Here is a 22,877-nt window from a genome sequence, read left to right as displayed (position 1 = left end):
ATCTAGATGCTATACTCCTATTGATGCAGCCGAGAATTGCATTGGCTTTTTAAGCTGCCGCATCACACTGTTGGCTCATGTCAAGTTTGTGGTCAACCAACACTCCTAGATCCTTTTCACATGTACTGCTCTCAAGCCAGGTGTCACCCATCTTGTATTTGTGCTTCTCATTTTTTTTGCCCAAGTGCAATACTTTACATTTCTCCCTGTTAAAATTTATCTTGTTTGGTTTTGCCCAGTTCCCTTGGCTGCTCCTTTCCGCTGTATAGTAAACTTCAGAAGAGCATGATCACTCGCGCCCAATGATCCTTCCACTTCTACCCCACTAACCAGGTCATCAACATTGGTTAGGACCAGATCTAAAATGGCTGTTCCTCTTGTTGCTTCTCCCACTTTCTGAACAATGAAGTTGTCTGCAAGGCCAGTGAGGAATCTGTTTGACCTTATGCTCTTGGCTGAGTTTGACATCCAACAAATATCCGGGTAATTGAAGTCCCCCATTACTACTATCTCCCTTCCTTTTGCATGCTTGGCCATCTGTTCCAGGAAGGCATCATCTATGTCCTCCGTTTGGCTTGGGGATCTATAGTAAACTCCCACAATGATGTCACTGTTATTCTTCTCTCCCTTAATTTTGACCCAAATGTTCTCATTTTGGCTTTGAGGTTCTAAATCTTGGATCTCTTCACAGGTATACACATCCCTGACATATAATGCCACTCCTCCTCCTTTCTTGTCTGGTCTGTTTCTCTGAAATAGATTGTATTCCTCCATTATTACATTCCAATCGTGGGACGTATCCCACCAGGTTTCAGTGATGCCTATTATGTCATATTTAGTTTGCTGTACCAAGAGCTCAAGCTCATCTTGTTTATTTCCCATGCTTTGCGCATTAGTGTACAGACATTGAAGTCCATTAATCATTCCCCCATGTCTCTTATTTAAGGATTTCTTCCCTCCCACCACTAGGTCTGCGTGCTGTTTGCTCCATTTGGTCTATGTTCATCTGCATCAATTGATAGACTCCTACCTTCAAGAGCACTGTCTCCCTCCCCCACATTAGTCAGTTTAAAGCCCTCCTGATGAGGTTTCTGAGATTTTTGGCAACAACATTCCTCCCAACCATTGTGAGGTGCAGCCCATCGCTTGCCAGAAGTCCATCTTCAAGAAACTGCAGTCCGTGATCTAAGAATCCAAACCGTTTCTGATTACACCATTTGCGAAGCCAGCTGTTCACTTCCACTATTTTTCCCTCTCTCCCTGGGCCACGTCGTTGAACTGGGAGCACAGATGAGATGACAATTTGTCATATTGTCAATTAGGATAGTGGATTGCATGGGTCTTTGGTCTGATCCAGCTGCAGGGGTCTTCTGAGGCTTTTCATTGGTGATCTCAGCCACAGAGAATCAAGTCTGCCCTCATATTCATAAGAACCCCATCCTTGAGTTCTGCTTCTTGTTTCAGGCTAAAGTGTTTGAAAATGTTTGAAAATGGTTTCTTAATATTTGCAGATTATTATTTCAGATACTCTTTTGCCTTGAACTATTTCAAATCTTTTAGACTTCGGAATACTTGCTGTAGCTCAAAACAAATCAGAGGATATGCGGTATATTGCCAACAAAAATGATCAACTGCAAAAAGAAATTGGTAAGATACCTTACAATGCTGAAGAATTGTAGTACAGTGGGAACCTGCCCTGATTCTGCCCCAGCTGAAAGCCCCTCCTCTAGCTGAAAACTCTAACAGCCAGAGCAGAGTGCTGCTCTCCTTTGCATCCAGCCACCCTAGGGAAACATCAGATATATTCAGTTCAACTCTCCTGAGCTTTTGAATTTATTTAGCCTCTATGGTTATGAAAGAAAAGACTGTCATTCGTTGCTATAATAGAGACAATCAAAACAGGTCAGCTAAAAGATCTGCCCTTTATTATATTCACCCATGAGAGCCCCGCCTCTGCAGAGACAATCAAAAGAGGTCAACTGAAAGGGCACTCAGGGCCAATTGTGTCCATCTTACTCGCAGAAGACATCTGAAAGCAGCCCTGTTCAGGCAAGTTTTAAATGGTTGGTGTTCAATTGTGTTTTTATTTTTTGAAATTCACCCAGAGTGGCTGGGGGCAACCCAGTGAGATGGGCAGCATATTAACAACAACAACAACAACCACCACAACAGGCAGCATATTATTATTATTATTATTCAGATGTTCCAGAGATCAGCCAAAGCTCAGCAGGAGCACCTGTCAGATCAGCTGGAAAATCCCCCAGAGCCATTTGGAAGCCCACTGGATTTGGAAGCCCACTAGATCCATCCTCAGGCAGGGAGACTGCTTGGCAGCAGACCAGGTGGTAAACCAGCAGAATCCCTCATCTGTCCCAGTTGCCCAATGCCAGCAACACACACACTAGATTCCTGCCCCCTCTGCAACTGAACAGAGAGCTTGTAGAGAGAAAGAGAATTTTGATAAACACAACTACTCCCCCTTCCCAACCTTCAAGTCTGCCCTGATGCTGCCCTAAGTATCCAGGTGGAAACAAGTAGGTGAGGTTCTTGACTGCACTCCCTGTTCCAGCTATGCCCACCCAGGTATTTACTGCAGCATCAACATGGGTTGAAGAGTTAATGTTGTTCTTGTTTTAAGATTTCTGAGCTACCTAGATGAATATATGTTACCATGCGGTGACAGAAATGAATTTAACAAAAATAATTGAAATCTGCACAGGCATACAAGGTTGTTCCCATTAAATTCCCTATCTTGAATTTGAATATGAGGCTGAAATTGAATTCCCTATCTTGTTTTCTTTTTCTCTTCTTCCTCCATATCTGGCCTGACTCATAGACCACCTTATTGGTAACTTGAATGATGGTTGGATTATATATCAAAGGACAATGTATTTCCTTTCTCGTGACCAAGATTCATGGGCAGATTCAAAAAAAAATGTGAGAGGGAAGGTGCCCAGCTCATTTCTGTGGAAACAATTCAAGAACAGGTGAGCATCAAAGCCGAGTATTGAAAAGGTAGGGGATCTCCTTGAGTCAAAGGGTTCTTATCATCACTATCCATTTAAGAAGGTTACATCTACCTGTATGCAGCCAAGACAGCAACTCCATCAGTCAAGCCAAGGGTGGGTGGGGCAGGGAGCAGCTGCTACCATCTGGGGCTAACTAAGGTTTCTTGGAGCTGCTGAGCTCTAATAGAATGAAAATGGCAGTCAGGATGGAGATCTTCAAGGAGGAGGAGGAGGAGGAGGAGGTGTAGATACTTCAGAGGCATCTATCTCTTGGATTCTCTGTAAATTCTTCCTCTGCTCTTTGAGATGTATTGAGTGCTTAGAAAAAAATGTTTCCCTCACCACGCTAACCTTCTGGCAGGAGAGTATCATGGAGATGACTCTAGAGGAGCTTGCAAGGTATATCCCTCTCCATCAAGCATACCACAACTGGATTGATTCCAGTGTCTCTGGAACCAACCATCAAACATGGATGCAGAATTTGGAGTATTTGACACACAGGTCACTGTCCTGCTAGGTGGTTCCAAGACCAACTGTTCTATGGCACAGTCATTTACACTATCTGGAAATTATAACTGTGTCATGACTGGAAGACATTTGTAGTCAGTCTCGGTGAGGGCAGGTGAAGTTCCCCTTCACTACAATATTTCCTCTTTGGGATGCTTCCTTGATTCCATCACCATTATCTTCTCATTCATCATCATCATCATCACCATCAGCATCATAATTTTGATCAGGGGGACAATACCACATCAAGTATATTAAATTATTATTGGAGATGAGAATACAATGTATAGTTTTGATCACTTTCCCCCCAAAATTTGGATTGGGTCTTCAAATGTGATACCTCCAACTTTTAAAATGTGTTTGTTTTATGCCTGTTGAATTTCTGTAAAGGGCTATAGTCTCCCAGAGAAAGGGACATTGTCTTAAAATATTTTATTTGTTCTTTCTCAACACCCCTACCCTAGTATTTTATAAACAGGCAAGTACGAAGCCGTAACAAATTTTTTTGGTTTGGAGTCTTTAAAGACAAGGCAAAGAAATGGAGATGGCTGGCAGGAATAGAGGCTATAGTCACGTAAGTTTCTGCAGAAACATATGTTAATGGCATGCATTCCAAAAAGTTGCAGATTCTGTTTACATAATTGATTCTTTCCCTTTCCAAATATATTTTGCCATGCAATTTTCTCTACTACCAAAGATCTACATATGTACTTCTCCACATCATTGCCCAGATGAGCGGCTGCTGCTTCTCACTAGGCTGGAGAGACTGGAAGGCTTCTCTTCCTGCTTCTCTAACCTAATGAATGTGGTGATTCAGAAGAGGCTGAAGGCAGGCTTTTAAATGGTTTGTGCTGCTTAGTTCAGCTTCAAAAGGACTTGCAGGAACCTAAAGCCGAGCAACACTGTCAGCTGGCAGTTTAAGATAGTTCATGGTTCCCTTTAAGTATCTAACAACTCTTTTCAGCTTGTGTTGATGCATTGATAAGGTCAGAGAAGATCTCGCTCATCCACAGTTTGGTAGTAGAACAGGTAGTCCGGATTAACAGAGGGTCACCTTCTATTTGTGCAATGTCTCCTGGTATAAAATCCATTGACATTCATCTTCATTGATGTACCCAATACCAACCACTAATCCTTTTTGGCAAAGGTATTGAGTAAACTTTACAAACGGGCCGTGGGGTTGTATAATACTAGCTGGGAAATTAAACCCTGTATGCCAGCGGTTCCCAGTTAGCTAAGTACTGCAGACCCCTTGTTTTTCAAAAGCCAGACCATGGGCCACCGTACCTTTGAACATTTTGATATCTCTGTAGCAGTTTTTGTTATGTGAATGACATGATGGAGCCCCTGGGTGGGTGGTCCGTGGACCACCAATTGGTAACCACTGCTGTTTGTGATCTTAGACTTGATCATAGGGCAAATCTCACCCAAACATCTCATGGGAGTAAAAAACAACAACCACCTACTACACCATTACTAGTGATATCAATTTAATAGATTCACAGAGAGCTAAAAATGAGGGAGTTATAGAATACATTTATCACAGAATTTAAGTGCTGTGTAGTGGGACTTGATTCAGTACACAATGGACACTGGAGAATGCAAGTGACAACAAGAGTGAGGCTAGGGTGATACCTTTGTCAACTATGGGTAATTGATTAAAGTAAACTTAGAACCATCATGTTAGATTTAGATAAGATATATATTTGAGAGATATGTCATTTCAATCAATGGCTTTGTGGTTATAGATTTTATTTTGTAATTCATTTGAGGACATAGCCATTTTTGTTTCTGTATAGTGTCATTGCTATCCTCATTCATGGGGTGGGTGATGGATGTGAGATGAGGTGGATGAAGACGGATGCAAATCAGAAAAATCACTACTGTGCTAACTCTGCTACTTGAGAATAAGGATCTCTCAACACTCACAACGGTCCAGAGCAGATCTGAGGAGGATGTGGGTGCATATGGAAAGGAGAGAGGGCCAGTTCTGTTGCAGAAATGGAAATCCTGGCAATAGCAGAAGTACTGCATTGGATACTGCCCAAATTAAATTGACTGACAGTTCTTGTGTGTACCACTGAGCCTTCCAAAGTGATACCCTCACTTTTTGTAGTTTCCTATGAGAAATCACTTCATGTGAAAAGAAAAGAGGCAGTCTTGACCCACAGTTGTTGGTGTTGTTTCCCTTACATGGTTAGAATTCTAAAATCTGGGGAGAAAAATCCATCCCAATTGTGGGTGGATGTTAAACGAGAAAGAGCTGAACATCTTTTTAATGGTAGAAGGCATGGGGAGCACATGAGGAAGTAGACATCCAATCTTGATTGATCAGTGCTGCTCTTTTCTTTTCAGGTACTGGAAACCAGGTGAGCCTAAAAACGAAGACAGAAACCACTGTGCTGCAGTAGGCCTTGGTTGCGATAAGGATTGCTGGATGGCATTACACTGTGAGCAACGCTTAGGGTACATTTGTAAGAAGGTGCCTAGTGATGCTTGGCTCTAAGAAGACACTTTAAAATGAAAGAAACTGGATCGCATGATCACTACACAAAAACAAAACCAGGAGATCACCCCACCTCACTGTTTTAATGCACAATCCACACTCTGCCATCTAGATTATATGACTCTTTGGCATCAGCACTCAAAAACACCTTGAAAAGAAATTATTCTGCGAACTCAAATGTAGATGGCTACAAAAATAAAGAATGGAAGCATCCAGTCATAGCCTGTTTTCTGTTTAATGTATTTATTTGCAATGCATACCAATATTTGTTTCCTTACTCTATGTGTTTGATGCCCCATTGCCCCTTCTGATCTCCATGGTTGCTACCTTACAAGGCACATAAGGACAACCATGCATGCCAGGCAATGAGAATGAGGGCCACCCAGCGTTTGGTGTCCCCTTCTAGCAGACTAATCACAAATACAGCTTTGGCTTTATCACTGGGTAATTCCAGCGCCCTTACTCTCATAATGAGCCAACATTCCACAACAAACACATTGAACTGCTCTAGATTTCTTCAGAACTTGGCAGTGTGGGCTCAGTACTGGCAGCATGTGCTGCTCCTTACATGGCATTCATGGCCGCAGGGGTGCCAACTTGAATAAAGTTTTGGGGGTGGAACAGGTAAGCTCCCTCCTGCATAATCAATCACAAGACAGTGCACACACATCATTTGAATGGCAATGCCCATGAACTTGAGGGAGGCGGCCCCCTAAAATATTTTATTGGGGACTCTATCTCTAGGAGTTGGCTCCTATGCACTGTGGCCATCAACTGAGTTAAGTGGTGGTGGTTGCTTCAGTCTGTCCTGTGTACCCAGCCAATGAGAACTGATATTTTAATCTTTACTGTCGGGGAATGAACTGAACAGGAAGATTCGGAAGTGTCCACTCAGTCTGTTCTGCTCCTCTCAGAAGAAGAGGGAGAGTGGGAAGGTTCGCCACCTTGTCTCCAGCAGTTTCAAGAGCAGAAGAAGGCAGAACTGAATTATAGCTGAAGGTAGTGGTGGAGGAGGGGGCAGTGAGAGACCAGACTGCAGAGATCTGGGAGATTCTCCTTCTCCAAGGGCTCATCACTCACTCTGCATTCAGGTGCAAATAATGCAAAGGAGTGTGATTCCCGGGATTTTCTGTAAGTACTCAGGATGTTGTTGGGGATGGAAGAGGTTATCTTCAGAGTAGGCAATGTCTCCTTTTTGTGGAGACCTGGATTCTTTGTCTTGCAACCAGATGACTGAATAAAAAACATAAATATAAACTTGCTTGTTCTTGTGTTTGATGCTACCAGAAGAGGAGAGGGTTCTCCCCTCCTGGCATTTATTGGCAAAAAGATATCAACTTGGTGGTATGTATGATACTTGTGTCTTGTGCCATAGATCCTTGTTCCTAACTCTCAAAGAGGAGGTCGTGGAGGTGTTTCATGAGAGAAGTTCTGAAGCCGGCTTTCAGAACTTCTGTTGGGATTCAATCCTGTCATGTTTCTTTACCACATGCTTGATAGTTAGACTCATAGAATCATAGGATTGTAGAGTTGGAAGGGACTCAGAGGGTCATCTAGTCCAACCCTCTGCAATGCAGGAATCTCAAACTGAAGCCTCCATGACAGATTGACATCTAACCACTGCTTAAAAAGCTCCATTAAAGGAGTCCACAACCTCCCGAGGGAGACTGTTCCACTGTCGAACTGCTCTTAGTGTCAGAATGTTATTTCATGTAACTTGAAACCATGGGTTTGTGTCCTTCCCTCTGGAAGTGGTCTCACCTTCCATGTGACAACCCTGGAGGTTTTTGAAGATGGCGATCTTATCTCCTCTTTCCCATACTAAATATTCCCAATTCCCTCAACCAGTCCTCATAAGGCATGATTTCCAGCCCCTTGATCATCTTGGTTGCCCTCCTCTGCGCGCCTTCCATTTTTTTTAAAAAAATAATATTTATTAGATTTCCCACAAGTACAAAAACAAAATTACAAAGCCAAAAAAGACAAAATACCACAAAATAGAAAAAGGAAAAGGGAAAAAAGAAAAAAGAAAAAAAGCAAAAACCCAAAAGTAAAACACCCTCCCTCCACCCCACCTACATAGAGAAAGAACAAAAAAGCAAAAACATTCAAAAAGAAAAAATTCCCATTCTTCAAATTCCATCTTTCCATAACTTGTTTCCTTGGCCTCCTCCCACCTCCCTTTCTGTATTCCAGTTATTAATCAAATCAGCAAATTCTTTCCATCTTTCACTTCCTACTGCTTATTGCTATTCACTTATGTGCCTTAATCCATTTAAACTTTATTCTCCCATCAGCATCTAAAAAAGAACAAAGAAAAAGTTGTCCCAGCCCCGGTCTCCTTAATGGAGATAGAAAAAAGAAAGAAAAAAGAAAACCTTAAATCTTATACCCTTAAGTCCTAATTTCTCAAATCTTTATCTTATTTTTACTAAAGCCAGATAAAAACATTCCACCATCTCCCAAAAATTCTTAGTCATACAATCTTATACCAAATACAATTTTTTAATAAAAAAATTCCCAATTTTCCTCACCATCTCTTCCCCCTGGTTTCGGATTCTGCCAGTCCTTTTTACAATTAATCAGTCAACTATTAATTCCCTCACCCCGGTTCCCTTATATCCGAGGCCCTTAATTCCTCTCCCTGGACTACCTGCAAGTTTCTTTCCAAGCCTAAAATTGAGGCCCAAAGAACTTCTTTCCCAACATTTCCTTTAATCCTCATCAGCACGCTTGCCCAAACTCCATATTTCAACTTATAGGCCAAGAATTGTTCCAAAGCGTACTCCACACTCTCTTTGAGGTTACAGAAATCCATTTTTCCAAACTTTCCCGCAGTGCCACCCTCCAACATATCAACCACCCATCCTGCATCACTCAGTCCACATGGGGCACTGCCTCTCCAAGTCTGTCCTTCAACCTCCGTAACCTCGGACTTATATTTATCTCCATCAATTTGAGGCTCTGTTACTAGGGCTTCCACCTGAGATTTCTCTTGCAGAAACAGAACCGGTTTTGATTGCTCCATCCTCTTCTCCAGTGCTTGTCTTTGCGAAATTGATTCCACTTCTCGAACCACACCTGTTGAATTGTTCCCTTTCTGTGCCAAAATAGATACATTTTCCTTCAGATCAGAGATACCCTGTTCAAGAATGCTCACTTTCTTTATAACTTGATCCAACAGAGCTGTTATTCTATCAGCCATGTTCCCAGGCTTGTTTTTCCCAGTGTTGTCTGCTGCCCTTCAAGGTCACAGACTCTTGTCTGCAGTCTCCACGGAATTTTCCATCCAAGGATGTAACAGTCACAATTTCCAAACATGCAACAGTCAGCAACAGTTTCCTTTAGTTATTTTCCATTCACTTCAGTTACAAAATTACCTTTTTTCTTTCAAAAACCACAAATCAATGCCTAAAAGTATATGTCTCTGATCCTCCTTCCATAAAAGTATAGTCCATTCCTCCGTTGTTATTTTTAGATTATAAAAACCTTTTTTGACAGCCCGATCCCCAGGCTTGAGACGGTAGTAAATTAAGTCAACTTTTGCTGTCCTGCAGGGCTCAATAATCCATCAAAAGCATCTCCCCCTCTTCCCCTGCTTCCGAGGGGGGGTTCAGGAAACTTAAATGATGAAAATTTATACTTTACGAAGCACTTTTCAAAAGCTCCAGCTTATAGCGACTTTGCTTTGATCTTTCTACAAAACGGAAGGTGGGCTTCTTCTTTAAACCTTCACGTTCAAGTGCCAAATTCAGATAATTTTGTGATCCAATTCCGTTTACTTACGAAGTTTATTTAAGTCCAAATGTCCACAGGAAAAGTCGGCGCTTTCTGGTAACAGCTGTGCGGCTTCACTCCCTGAAAACAGTGGTCGATTTGATGTGCCGCGCCACTCACCCCACGTCGCTCCGGAGACCCGAAACCGGGTCTCCCTGAGAGTAGGGGAGGCACAAAATGCACGTGCCGAATTCCAAGCCCACGGTCTTCCTCCGACCGTGGTTTTTTGCGGGTCTCCGCCTCACCGTGGTGGTCAGACCCTTCTTCCCAGAGAGCGGTCTCCTCTGAGACGGAGGAAATCCGCCATTAGCCAGACGCGCCAACCCGGAAGCGCTCTGCGCACCTTCCAGCTTGTCAACATCCTTCTTAAATTGTGGTGCCCAAAATAGGACACAGCGCTCCAGGTGTGGTCTGACCTAGACAAAGTAGAGTGGTACTATTACTGCCCTTGAATGGGACACTAGACTTCTGTTGCTGCAGCCTAGAAGAGCATTAGTTCCCTGTCCCCCTGCTGCATCACACTCTTGACTCGTGTTAAGCTTGTGGTCTCCTTAGACCCCTAGATCCTAGTAGCCATTTTATTAGTTTTCTTATTATAAATTTCTATATCACGCTTCACTCAAAGCTCACAGTGTTATAGCTTGCATTTTTGAGGTACAGAACATTTCTTACCTATTGATTCAAGTAGAAGGTTCTGGTATTTTCTCTGTCTAATACAAGCTAGAAGTTGGTGCCTTCTCTAGCTGGTGCAACCTGGAACATTTTGCTGACAAGTTTCCATTCTGCTGAGAGCAGGTGTTGTTTGGGTTAAGCTGGTTTAAGCAAGAATGAACTGGTCCTGTAATCTTTCTCCCAAGGTCGTGGTGCCTTTTAGTAACAGGCCAGAGGGAGCCTGGTTTAATTCTCTCTTTTTCTTTCTTGGTTCTCCCTCTGCTTTGTTTCTCTGTGTTTTTACTCATTTGAGTGGTGATTTGTATGTGGTATATTTAACTTAATTCAGCATACAATGGACACTGGAGAATGCAAGGCCTTTCTTCCTCCCAGAGTCGTGAACCAAGAGGGAGCAGGTTTTAGGCCTCCTGGGAAAATCTGTGTTCTGCAGAGAAAGTGAGGATTACGCAAAGGCACTACTAACCACTGTAAAGCCCAAAAGGATTGCGCCTTGTAGCATCCTCAAGCAGCCTCTCTGCTGCCTGGATCGCTCCTTAAAGGAGTGGAGAAGATCGGTGACATTGAGGTGAGGATGCTAAGGAGCCATTTTCTGTCTCTGTGGAACAAAGCCTCAAGCTCCCCTGGGATTCAGTGACAGGGTGTCAATCAAAAAGAAATCTGAATCGAAATCTTAATACAGGTCTGTAATTTAATTTGGATGATTTGGAGGGCAGCAGGGTGAAAATGAGGAGGTCAACCCCGATTGTGGCACAATTTAAAAGTGCATGACTTTCTGGAAAAAAATGTGTTGTTTTTTCAAGTGGACCTTCCTGCAGCAGGATTTATAATTTGAAATATTACAATTCCCCCCCCCCCTTTATTTGCTATATGAACTACGGGGGGTGGGGTTAGAAATACTCCCTCCAGCTTGGCTCCATATGTCTATTTCCCCTCTTTTGGGACTCTCTGATCGGCTGGGGAAGAGTTTTCAGACTGTTACATTGTTTTTGTTTCTTTCTCTTCTATAATTTTTCGCAAACTAAGGCAACATTTTAAATTACTCTGCTGCATTTTGTAACAAAAGAGAGTGTCATATTATTGCTATTATTTTACTGAGCCTACAAACTATCTGAAGAGAGGGGTGTTGTGTGAGGAGAACCTGAGTTTACAGGGTTAAACAGCTCAGTGTGCGCGTCCTGCCTTCTGAGGGGGTGGAGAGATCCTGTGTCACACATCTGGGATCTGCGTTCTTTGTTCTGTTATTCTGAAGGGTCTGAAGATAGCTCAGGCTGCTTGGCAGGCACTGGAGAGGGTTTGTGTAACCACAGCGGGAGCTGAGGGATGTGAGAGAGTTGAGGGCCAAGTGGGAGCTGAAGGCCATGTTCCTGAAATCACAGCTAGGAGCTGCTGCTTTGTCTCCGGGAGGCCATGTGATGAAGAGGCTCGTAGACAGAGAGCTGGGGTTCAAGCTACAGGCCAAGGCTGTCCTGCATCCAAGGGTGGGAGTGCAGGGAGCACAGGAAGGAGTGGTGGGGACACTGTGAGAGCTTTTGTTTCATGATGCTGCTACAGATGTGGGTCCCCCTACCGTCTTGTGAGAGACTGTCCTGTGGAGGCAATGGAAGGAGGCAAGGTCATCTCCCGTAGCAACCAGATAAGAAGCAGTACAGTTGCGTCTGCGAAATGTGGGGAGCAGAAACAAAGAGGGGCTTGCAGGGATGGCTCAGAACAAAGGCACTTAGCAGCTTCCATGGCAACAGTAAAGGACTGTGAACAGAGCACTGTACTGACCTTTGTGATCGACAGTGGAGCATCACACCACATTGTGGCATCTTGTGGTCTTTTGTGGAACTGCACCTCTGTAAAATCTGGGAAATCGGTTTGGCTTGCAAATGGAACCAAATGTGCTTTAACTCAGTCTGGCTCACTGTTCTGTGATTTCTTACAGACGGAACTTCAGGCGTATGTCGTCCCCAGATTGTCATGCTGTCTGCTATCTGTTGCTGCTCTTGTTGTTGATGACTACAGAGCGTGTTTTGAGAATAACATGTGTTTCATTTCCAGGGGTGGGCAACAACTGGTCAGTGTGGAATATGGAAGATTGGCTGTTTATGCTAGAAACCTCTCTTGCAGGTCCAGGTACCACTGAGGCAGCTCAAGTGCAATGTGCCAACGTTCCAGTCCATGATGCGTGCCATCATCTTTGGCACAGGTGAATGGGTCATGTGTCTTGGGGTTATGTGAAGAAGATCCCAGAGTGCACTGTGGGGTGCAAAATGAAGTCATGTGCTAAATTTCTTGATTGCAGGGCTTGTAAGCAGGCAAAAGTGAAAACGTGCTCCTACCCTAGGTCTGAAAGAGTGACCACCAGACTTTTTGAGCTGGTGCATGCAGATTTGTGTGGTCCTATGCTAGTAGCCAGTCTAGGCGGGGCCAAATTTGCTCATTTTCTGGTGGATGATTTTTCGAGAAATGGCTGGCTTTTCTCAATCAAACACAAGAATGAGGCTACGCCGCTGATAAGAGATTGGATTGCAGCAGTTGAACTGCAATACTCCACACATGTGAAGAGCTTTCAGACCGACCGCAGTGGGGAATTCACCAGGTCTGCACTGCAGAGTTTCTTCTGCCAGAAGGGAATACGTCACAGGTTGAGAGTTCCACACAGTCCCCAACAGAATGGCGTTGCAGAATGCAGGAACAGAACACTTCACGAGATGTCCGCAGCTTTGTTGTTTGATGCTGGGCTTTCCCAACACTTTTGGGCTGAAGCCTAGAAGACTTCTGTGTTCACATTGAACCGTTCATTCAATTCTGTTGTAGGGGACACACCCTACTTGGGCAAGAAGCCCAAGGTGCATTTCTTCTGTATATTTGGCTGTGAGGCTTGAGTCCTTGTGCCAAAGGCCAAGCGCAGAAAGGGTGGCCCTAGGTCCCAAAAGATGATTTTCTGTGGGTCTGAGCCAGGGACCAAGGGTGGAGATTTGCCTATCCAACAGGCAATCAGTCCAGGATTCTGCTCAGCAGTAGTGCTGAATTCTGTGAACAGAATGGGTGGACACACATACATGGGAACCCTGATGTTCTTTCAGAGAGTTTGCTTGACTCTGCTGATGAGGAAGAGATAGAGGTTGAACCTGCTGCTGAGGCACAGAGTCCCGACCCAGAGCAGGAAAGGGGAATGACTTCTCTGAAAGCTGTGAAGCTTGAACAGAGAAGTGCTCCTTCCTCGCCCACAGGGCAAGCTGAGACATCTAGATGGTGCAGTAAGTCAGAGGGGGGCTCTCTGATGCCAAGAACATTCTGGCTGGTTCTAGTGGGTAACTGAAACTGTTCAGCTCACACAACGAAAGGTAAACCTCCTGACAGGTTTGCAGTCACAGACGTGTGGGTAGGTATGGCACAGTGTGAACCTGAGAGTTTTGAGGATGTTCAGAAACTGCCTCAGGAAGAAGCCAGGAAATGGCATGAGGCAATGCAGAAGGAGATGAGCTCAATGGAGTCTCTAGGTGTGTTCTCCCTCACAACGTTGCCAGCAGGCAAACTGGCTGTCAGCAGCCACTGGGTTTACCATCTTAAACCCACAGCAATTAGAGAACCACAGTACAAGGCTAGGCTAGTAGCCAGAGGGTTAACGCAGTGAAAGGGGCTGCATTATACTGAGGTAAATGCTCCTACATCCAGAAGTGAAACTCTACGCATGCTCTTAGCCATTGCTGCACAAAGAGGTTTGAAGCATCACTTTGATGTGGATGTGGCCTATTTGAACTCAGACCTCCAGGAGGATCTGTACATGCTTCCTCCTCCAGGGTTTGAGGGCAATGGGCCAAATACTGTGTGGAAACTTCACAAGTCCATTTATGTCTTAAAGCAATCAGCTGGAAATTGGAACTTTTGCCTGAAGCCTTAGAGAAGCTAGGTTTCAGGAAGAGTCTTGCTGACAGCTGCCTGTACCTTAAAGGGTCAAGAGTCACATGAAATGGTGTTGGTCTTTGTAGATGACATTATTCATGTCTCAAGGGCAAACAAACAGGTGCCTAAGTTTGTCAAAGAGCTTGGAAAGAGTTTTCAGCTCAAATCCCTGGTGCAGTAAAGATTTACCTAGGTGTACAGATAGACAGGGCTGAAGATGGAAGCTTCTTGCTCAGTCAGAAAGGCAAGATAGAGCAGTTGCTTGAGGAATTCAGAATGTCTGATTGTGCAGGGGTTAGGACACCCATGGAGACAAGGTTCGTGAAAGACAGTCAGCTAGCAGAATGTGCTGAGTTCGAGAATGCTGAGATCTTTCAGTCAGCTCTGGGTAGTCTGCTGTATCTTTCCCAGTGAAGCAGGCCAGTCATTGCTTTTGCTACCAATCTGCTCACCCAGGAAACTACATACCCAAGCATACAGGCCTGGAATGGAATTAAGTGGGTGCTGTGTTACCTGAAAGATACCAAAGACTTCTGTCTCAAGCTGTCAGCCAAGGGTGACATCAAACTGATGCTCTGGGCAGGTAGCAACTGGGTGAATCTGCATGACAGGAAGTCTGTATCTGGGATGGTAATAAAGTTTGGGGAATCTCTAGTTGGGTGGAGCTCCCAGAAGCAATGTCTCATTGCGTTGTCCTCTACTGAGGCTGAGTTCAGCGCACTGTCGGAGCTGTGCCGAGAACTGGAGTTCTATAGGTGTCTGGTTCAAGAAATCTATGAGGATAGTTGCTTGCCCATCACTGTCTGGGAGGACAATCAACCCTGTCTGAAGTTGGCAGAGTCTGGGCAGTTTAAGGCCAGAACCAAACATCTAGACATACGATTCCAAAATGTGTGTCAGTGTTCAGTCAGGATTGGTGCGGCTGCAGTACTGTCCAAGCCACAACAACCTGGCAGATGGATTAACGAAACCTTTGAGCTGCCAATGTCATGGGGAGTTCTGTGGAGGTTTGGTATTGGGGTAAGTGGTGATACTTACACGCCCCCAGCAGTGCAGGAAAAGAGGGGTGTTGTATGAGGAGAACCTGAGCTTACAGGGTTAAACAGCTCAGCGTGTGCGTCCTGCCTTCTGAGGTGGTGGAGAGATCCTGCATCACACATCTGGGATCTGCTTTCTTTGTTCTGTTATTCTGGTTTCGTTTTTGTCTGGAGCAGACACGTCTTTCTTTCTGCCCAATACTGGATGATTTATGCTGCTGTAATAAACACTTCTAGCTTAGAGAAGCTGCGTGGACTCTTCATTTATTCACACTAACGGCATGCACAGAGGACAGAAGGCTAAAAGGCTTTATACGCTGTTGTCAGGGGTTCAGGAGCAGAGGCACAGGGAAGAGAGGAAATGGAGAGTGAGGGGGAGGAGTCTGAAGGAAATGTCAGCGATGACAACGGTCCGAGGTCTCTGAGTCTTTCCAGTGAATCGGATGATTCACAGAAAGGGGCTCCCATGGTCAGGGCAAGGGGGGTGCCTAGGGGGACACCCCAGGAAGAAGGGGCCAGAGGGGACTCAGAGAACAGCAGTTGGAAATCCGGACCAGCGTCCACACCAGAGAGCAGTAGGGGGGAGGAGTCCCAGGCATCGGAATCAGGCAGCGCGCTGCCAGCGGGAGAACATGAGGGAGGATTGACCACGCCTCCGTCGGGGAGCGAGGAAACGGTCAAGAGGAAGGTTGAAGGCTGCGCGCGCCAAGTTCAAATGTACAGGAGGGCGGCACTGTTGGCAGCCCGGATAGGGAGCCAGGTCCTAAAGCCCGACGAAGAGAGAGGGAGGACTCAGGGGGGTCAACGTCTGCGTCGGAAGAGTCCAGGAAGGAAGGAACCCCGGGGGGTAGCAGGACCCAGAGGAGAAAGGAGAGACGGAAGAGGTGGAGTAAGGCTAGAGTCTTAAACTGGTGTACAGGGGGCGGAGATTCAGACGGAGCTTCGCCGGTCTAGACCCTAGACGTAGAGCTGGGGCGCTGAGGCTTGGAAATGGAAACTATACTTCAATAAAGACTTTGTTACATTACTACCGGCTAGCGTTGGTCCTCTGTGAGCTGGGACCAGGAGCCAGCTCTGACAGTAAGCTCCGTCTCTTGACTGAAAGTTTTGGCACCAAGAACCTCGCAACGTGAGTCGACGCAGCGAGGGCAGGGGAGTGTGCTTCGAGAGCTCACACAAATCAGGCAAGATGAGTGCAGAACAGCAACTGACAGAACTGCGAAATGCAGTGACTCAACTCAACGCGGAGGTACGGGCCTCCAAAAAAAGGGAAGAGGAAATGGATGCCGCTTGCAAAGATCTCCGAGCCAGGTTGGAAATGCTTTCTACACTGGGGCAACAGGGACCCAAATCAGAGGGCATTGGACTGGGGAGAAGGGGAGGCAGTCTGGTATCTCATTTCGACGGGAGTTTACAGCAGTACCCTAACTTCAGAGCCGACCTGCTGTTTGCGCTGGATCTGCTAGAAAAAGACTTTAGAGATGAGAGAGAGAAAGTGGGGTTTATCTTGTCCCATTTGCATGGGGAGGCCAAGACGTGGCTGAGGAATTTATGGAGAGATAATGATCCGGCGCTCCAAGATGCGAAGGCTTTCATTAAAGCGATGGATTCATGTTTTTTATCAAAGATAGACATCGATATTGCCAGAAGAGACATACACGGGCTTAAACAGGGCAGAGCCAGTGTGAGGCAGTACCATGCACGCTTTTTTGGATTAGTCCATGCGCTTGGATGGGAGAAAGATTCTGCTCCAGTGAGAGACCTCTTTTGGGAAGGCTTGAATGCAGATGTAAAAGCTGAGATTGCAAGGGGGGAGAGGCCAAAGAACACTCAGCAAGTGGTCCAGAGGGCGCTGGAGATTGGGGTGCGTCTGGAGGAACGTCCTTGGAACAGAGAAGAAGGACGTTGGGGAAGGGCGCCAGCCAGAGCACCTCCCTTCTCTCCCAAAGATGCAGCGCGTGCGCAATCCACACCTTCGCAGGGAGGGGGAGAAGAACCGATGGAGATTGGAGGTGCCAGGGCTCAGTCAGCTACCAGAGCCCTAACACCGGGAGCAGTCAAAACGAAGCCTCCTAGAGGGAACAGGAAGTGCTACATCTGCGAGAGTGCTCAGCACATGGCGAAAGAGTGTCCCCAGAGGCTCCACAAGCACACTGCAGCCTCGGCAACAGTCACAGACGCAACTCAACAGAGAACACCACAACAGGGAAACGACGGAGTCTGGCTGGAGGAAGAGGCACTGGGGTCCAGCCAGACAAGTCAATGAAGCAATCCCCAGCAATTTTGCAGCCCACAGACCCCCTCCCACCCAAACCAGTGGTGCAGCTTACAGCGTCACTCCAACTGCCCAATGGACGCACCCTGGAAGTGCCAATCACCATTGACTCTGGCAGCAACGCAGACTTTATAGGACTGGATTTCATTCAGCAGCACAATATAGCACTACTGCCAGCCACGCTGCCTCTGAAGGTTGTCACGGTGGATGGCAGAGACTTGTTGGGGGGGCAGGTGGTGCAACAAACGCCTCCAATGGTGATGCGAATTGGAAATCACCGAGAAGTTATCAGCTTCAATGTCACCCACCTGTCGGACACGCCTGTAGTCTTGGGCATGAGTTGGCTGCACAGGCACAGCCCAGCATTGGCGTGGTACCAGCGCCAACTGACCTTCGGCTCATCCTATTGCGCGGAACATTGCATCCTACCTAGCCCGGAAGAGGGAGAGGAAGACCCGCAGCTACAATTAGGCACGCTGCAAGCAGTGCCACGCAAGTACGCAGCGTTTTTGGAGGTTTTCTGCGAGAAAGAAGCAGACAAGCTGCCTCCCCACAGGCCCTATGACTGCAAGATTGACCTCCTGCCAGGGGCGACGCTGCCAACCGGGAAACTGTATTCAATGTCTGAAGACGAGCTGCAGGAGCTCAGGGAGTTCATAGACCTCAACTTGAAGCGCGGTTTCATCCGGGAGTCGAAGGCAGTGGGGGGCAGTCCTGTATTCTTTGTGAAGAAAAAGGACACGCCCCAAAAGAGGCTTGTAGTGGATTTCAGGCTCTTAAATTCCAAGACCAAGCCCACGGCCTTTCCCATGCCCAAAATAGATGACCTGCTCGCAACGGTGCGGAAAGGACGCATTTTCACAAAGTTGGATCTGCGAGGGGCGTACAACCTGATTCGCATACGGGAGGGCGACGAGTGGAAGACTGCCATGTTCACGCCCCTGGGCACCTATGAATACAGAGTTATGCCCTTTGGTTTACAAAATGGCTCTCACTGTTTTCAAGCCTTCATGCATCACGTCCTGGCGGGTCTCCTCTACAAGAAATGCGTCTGCTTCTTGGACGACATCCTGATATTCTCAGAATCAGAGGAGACCCACGAGGGAGACGTCAAGGAAGTTCTGCAGAGACTGCAGGAGCATCGGCTGTACGCCAAGCTGGAGAAGTGCCAGTTCGACAGGAAGGAGGTGGATTTCCTGGGCTACAAGTTGTCGGACAAGGGGCTCGCCATGGACAGCGCCAAGGTTCGCTCAGTGTTGGACTGGAACAGCCCGCGCAATCGGAAGGAGGTCCAGCGGTTTGTGGGTTTCGCGAACTTTTACCGCAAGTTCATCAAGGGGTTCGCGATGCAGACAGCGGCCATTACCGACACGCTCAGCTCCAAGAAGAAGAAGTTCATCTGGACGGAGCAAGCGGAGCAGTCCTTTCAGAACCTTAAGCGTCTCTTCTCGTCCGAAGAGCAGCTACTGCATGTGAATCCCAGCAGACCGATGAGAGTTGAAACGGACGCCTCAGACAGAGCCGTGGGCACAGTACTGTTGCAGCAGGACCCGCATGGGGACTGGAGACCGTGTGCCTTCTACTCTAGAAAGCTCAGCAAGTCAGAGCAGAACTACACCATCTGGGACAGGGAGTTGCTGGCCATTCATGCAGCATTCAAGGCGTGGCGGCACTTCCTCATCGGAGCCAAACACACAGTGCAGGTTCGCACGGACCATAAGAACCTGGAGTACTGGCGTACGGCAAGGTTCCTGAACCAGCGGCACATCCGATGGGCGGAGTTCTTTGCGGATTTCGACTTCCGGATAGAGTACATCCCAGGCGACAACATCATCATGGCAGATGCACTGTCCAGAAAGCCGCAATACCTCGAAGAGGCGGCACCAGCAGCGGCCAAGCACATTTTCGCACCGAAAGCGTGGGCGTGCGCTTCAGCAACCGTGGACCTGGATGCTGTACGTCGAGCGCTGCAGGAGGACCCCTTCGCACAAGCCAAGATGGAGGAGGTGCACAAGGGCACGGTGAAGGACGACGAGTTCCAGATACGCGACGGATTGCTCATCCGCAGAGGGGCCATCTACGTACCGGGAGACGACCTCCGCGCGAAAGTACTGCAGCAGTTGCACGACGCACCCACCGCCGGGCACTTTGGCAAAGAGAAGACGGCAGAATTAGTAGCCAGAGATTTTTGGTGGCCCAAGATGCGGGGGGAAGTCGCGGATTACGTCTCGAGGTGCGACACCTGCCAAAGGGCCAAGTCAGTGCACAAACCACCGGCTGGACTGCTCGAACCGCTGCAGACACCGAGCGAACCGTGGGAGAGGGTGGCCCTGGATTTTGTCACGGATTTACCCAGCTCGAGGGGCAAGACGGCAGTGCTAGTGGTGGTGGACATGTTCACCAAAATGGCCCACTTCATTCCGTGCGCGAAGGTGGCCACGGCGGAACAGACCGCCAAACTGTTCATAGACCACGTGTTCAAGGTTCACGGTCTGCCACGGTCTATCCTGTCCGACCGGGGGCGGCAGTTCATCTCAAACTTCTGGCAGAAGCTGATGGGTTTCCTGAACGTCAAGATCAACCTAGCGTCCGCAAGACACCCGCAGACCAACGGACAGGCGGAGCGAGTCAACGCAGTCATGCAGCAGTACCTGAGATGCTATGCAAATCAGCAACCGGCAACATGGGTGGACTACCTGCCGCTCGCTGAGTTCGCCTACAACAACACGAAGCACGTGTCCACGGGGGTGACACCGTTCTTCGCCAACAACGGGAGGCATCCCAGAACCTTCCTGGGATTAGAGAGACTGGGGGAGGGGGAGCCACAGACAGCGGAAGCCTTAGCGTCCGAATTGCAGGAAGTTCACGAACAGCTTCGGAGGCAGTTAGAACTAGCTAAGCACGCATACAAACTGCAGGCTGACAAGCACAGAAGGGTTGGGGAAGACATACAGGTGGGAGACTGGGTTTGGTTAGCAGCCCAGGCAGTGCCGACCAGATCGTTAGCGAAGAAGAAGCTCGGACATAAGCAGCTAGGACCTTACCAAGTCGAGGCTCAGGTCAATCCAGTGGCCTTCCGGTTGACACTTCCGGAGGGATCCAGAATGCACCCAGTGTTCCATAGATCAGTACTCACGCCCTACAAAGCACCTCACAGATTTCAGGAGCCGGGCACGGCACCAGACCAGCTCAGGGAGAAGTCCACGAGGCGGGGGTCGCCAAGAAGGGAACCCATCAACGAGGTCACAGAGATTTTAGACTCGAGATGGGGGGAAGAGGGAGTAGAATATTTTCTCGCCAGCGAAGGTACCCCGGCCAGCGCCAACCGTTGGGTGCCGGACTATGCCTTGGACGAGCCTCTTCTCAAGGAAGAGTTTCATGCCTTGTTCCCGCACAGGCCCATGCCAGCAGCGTATTTCGACGACTGGCTTTTCACACCCACGCTTTCAACCAGCACGTTCCAGGGGTTCACCTCGGACGAAGAACCGGCACTAGACACACGTTCCCCGGAGGGATCGCCCTCGGGGTTTGCCTCAGACCGCTCTTATTGGTGGGACCATCGGCCAGAGGAGCGGTGGAACAGGCAGTGGCTGGGGGGTCCTTGGCAAGCAACGGCCCCAGAGGTGACCGGGGGAGAGACGGACATGGACGTGTTGGGGGAGGACCTTGGGTTCGAGCATGGCGGCACAGAGATGGAAGCAGAGGAAATCGAGGTCGACGAGAGCACGGAGGACGAGCCGGACTTATCCGGCTGGAGGCACGCCAAGGGGGACGAACTGTATCCGCCATTCACCCCCACAACGACGGAGCACCCAGCACCCACACCTGAAGGAGGGGAGGGGGGAAGGGGGGGCTTCGAGGGGGGGATGGATGTCAGGGGTTCAGGAGCAGAGGCACAGGGAAGAGAGGAAATGGAGAGCGAGGGGGAGGAGTCTGAAGGAAATGTCAGCGATGACAACGGTCCGAGGTCTCTGAGTCTTTCCAGTGAATCGGATGATTCACAGAAAGGGGCTCCCATGGTCAGGGCAAGGGGGGTGCCTAGGGGGACACCCCAGGAAGAAGGGGCCAGAGGGGACTCAGAGAGCAGCAGTTGGAAATCCGGACCAGCGTCCACACCAGAGAGCAGTAGGGGGGAGGAGTCCCAGGCATCGGGATCAGGCAGCGCGCTGCCAGCGGGAGAACATGAGGGAGGATTGACCACGCCTCCGTCGGGGAGCGAGGAAACGGTCAAGAGGAAGGTTGAAGGCTGTGCGCGCGCGCCAAGTTCAAATGTACAGGAGGGTGGCACTGTTGGCAGCCCGGATAGGGAGCCAGGTCCTAAAGCCCGACGAAGAGAGAGGGAGGACTCAGGGGGGTCAACGTCTGCGTCGGAAGAGTCCAGGAAGGAAGGAACCCCGGGGGGTAGCAGGACCCAGAGGAGAAAGGAGAGACGGAAGAGGTGGAGTAAGGCTAGAGTCTTAAACTGGTGTACAGGGGGCGGAGATTCAGACGGAGCTTCGCCGGTCTAGACCCTAGACGTAGAGCTGGGGCGCTGAGGCTTGGAAATGGAAACTATACTTCAATAAAGACTTTGCTACATTACTACCGGCTAGCGTTGATCCTCTGTGAGCTGGGACCAGGAGCCAGCTCTGACAGCTGTGTTTTGCTCTGCCAAACTCAGAGGTCCGGGAAAGGAGTGTGCACAATGGAAGCCTGCAGGACCTGTCCCCTGAGCAATATTTCACATATTGTACCACCTTAAAACTTTCAAGATCATCTAGCCTCCCAGGTGGGGGGTGGGCAGGTGCTTTGCATGAAAGAACGCATTGCCTTGCGTTTAAGATTAGCCTGGCTGCCACTTTTTATTTCATTTCATTTTTTATTTTTTCCTACCCTCCTATATGTGGATTAAGCCAGCAAGTAGCAGAAATGATTGTTTGTCTTTCAGATTTATTTTAATGGTTACTTCCGCTCCAAGTCCAGCGTAAGTAGCGAGGCTTGTGGATTAAGCCAAGCAAGTGGCTGAAGAGTTTGTCCTTGCCCTTTGATTCTACTTAAAACCTTTAATTTTAAAACTTTAAGAGATCACCTTAATTTGGATTTATTAGGCTGGTTGTAATAGACTAGATTCCTCTTCTCCTTCCCATATTGTTTTCATTGCTGTGGCTCTTTGACTGTGAGAATCTTTGACTGTTAGTTGTAGTGTCCTTCAGTATTGTTTACTA

At 47.8% G+C, this 22,877-nt stretch overlaps 1 protein-coding gene across 18 annotated transcripts in view; it reads left to right on the top strand.

Moving 5' to 3' along the window:
- The window catches only part of LOC310657666 (CD209 antigen-like protein C), a 123,672-nt gene that overhangs the window by 33,595 nt on the left and 67,200 nt on the right, over window positions 1–22,877 (top strand). For 2 of the 18 annotated variants that reach the window (XR_014501858.1, XR_014501860.1), the window contains exons 6-9: window positions 1,561–1,647; window positions 2,837–2,987; window positions 3,980–4,089; window positions 5,871–6,242. The exons of 12 other annotated variants lie outside the window; for them this stretch is intronic. The gene's annotated coding sequence lies outside the window, so the exon portion shown is untranslated. Of the gene's footprint in view, window positions 1–1,511; window positions 1,648–2,209; window positions 2,229–2,836; window positions 2,988–3,979; window positions 4,090–5,870; window positions 6,243–22,877 lie in introns of those variants that run through there. 4 more of the 18 variants (XR_014501859.1, XR_014501857.1, XR_014501856.1 and 1 more) reach the window with 4 other exon arrangements.

Source organism: Podarcis tiliguerta (assembly GCF_965153285.1).
Source record: "Podarcis tiliguerta genome assembly, chromosome: 9".
Classification (NCBI taxonomy): domain Eukaryota; kingdom Metazoa; phylum Chordata; class Lepidosauria; order Squamata; family Lacertidae; genus Podarcis; species Podarcis tiliguerta.
The sequence above is the reverse complement of the archived record's forward strand: the minus strand, read 5'-3'. Positions and strand labels throughout refer to the sequence as shown.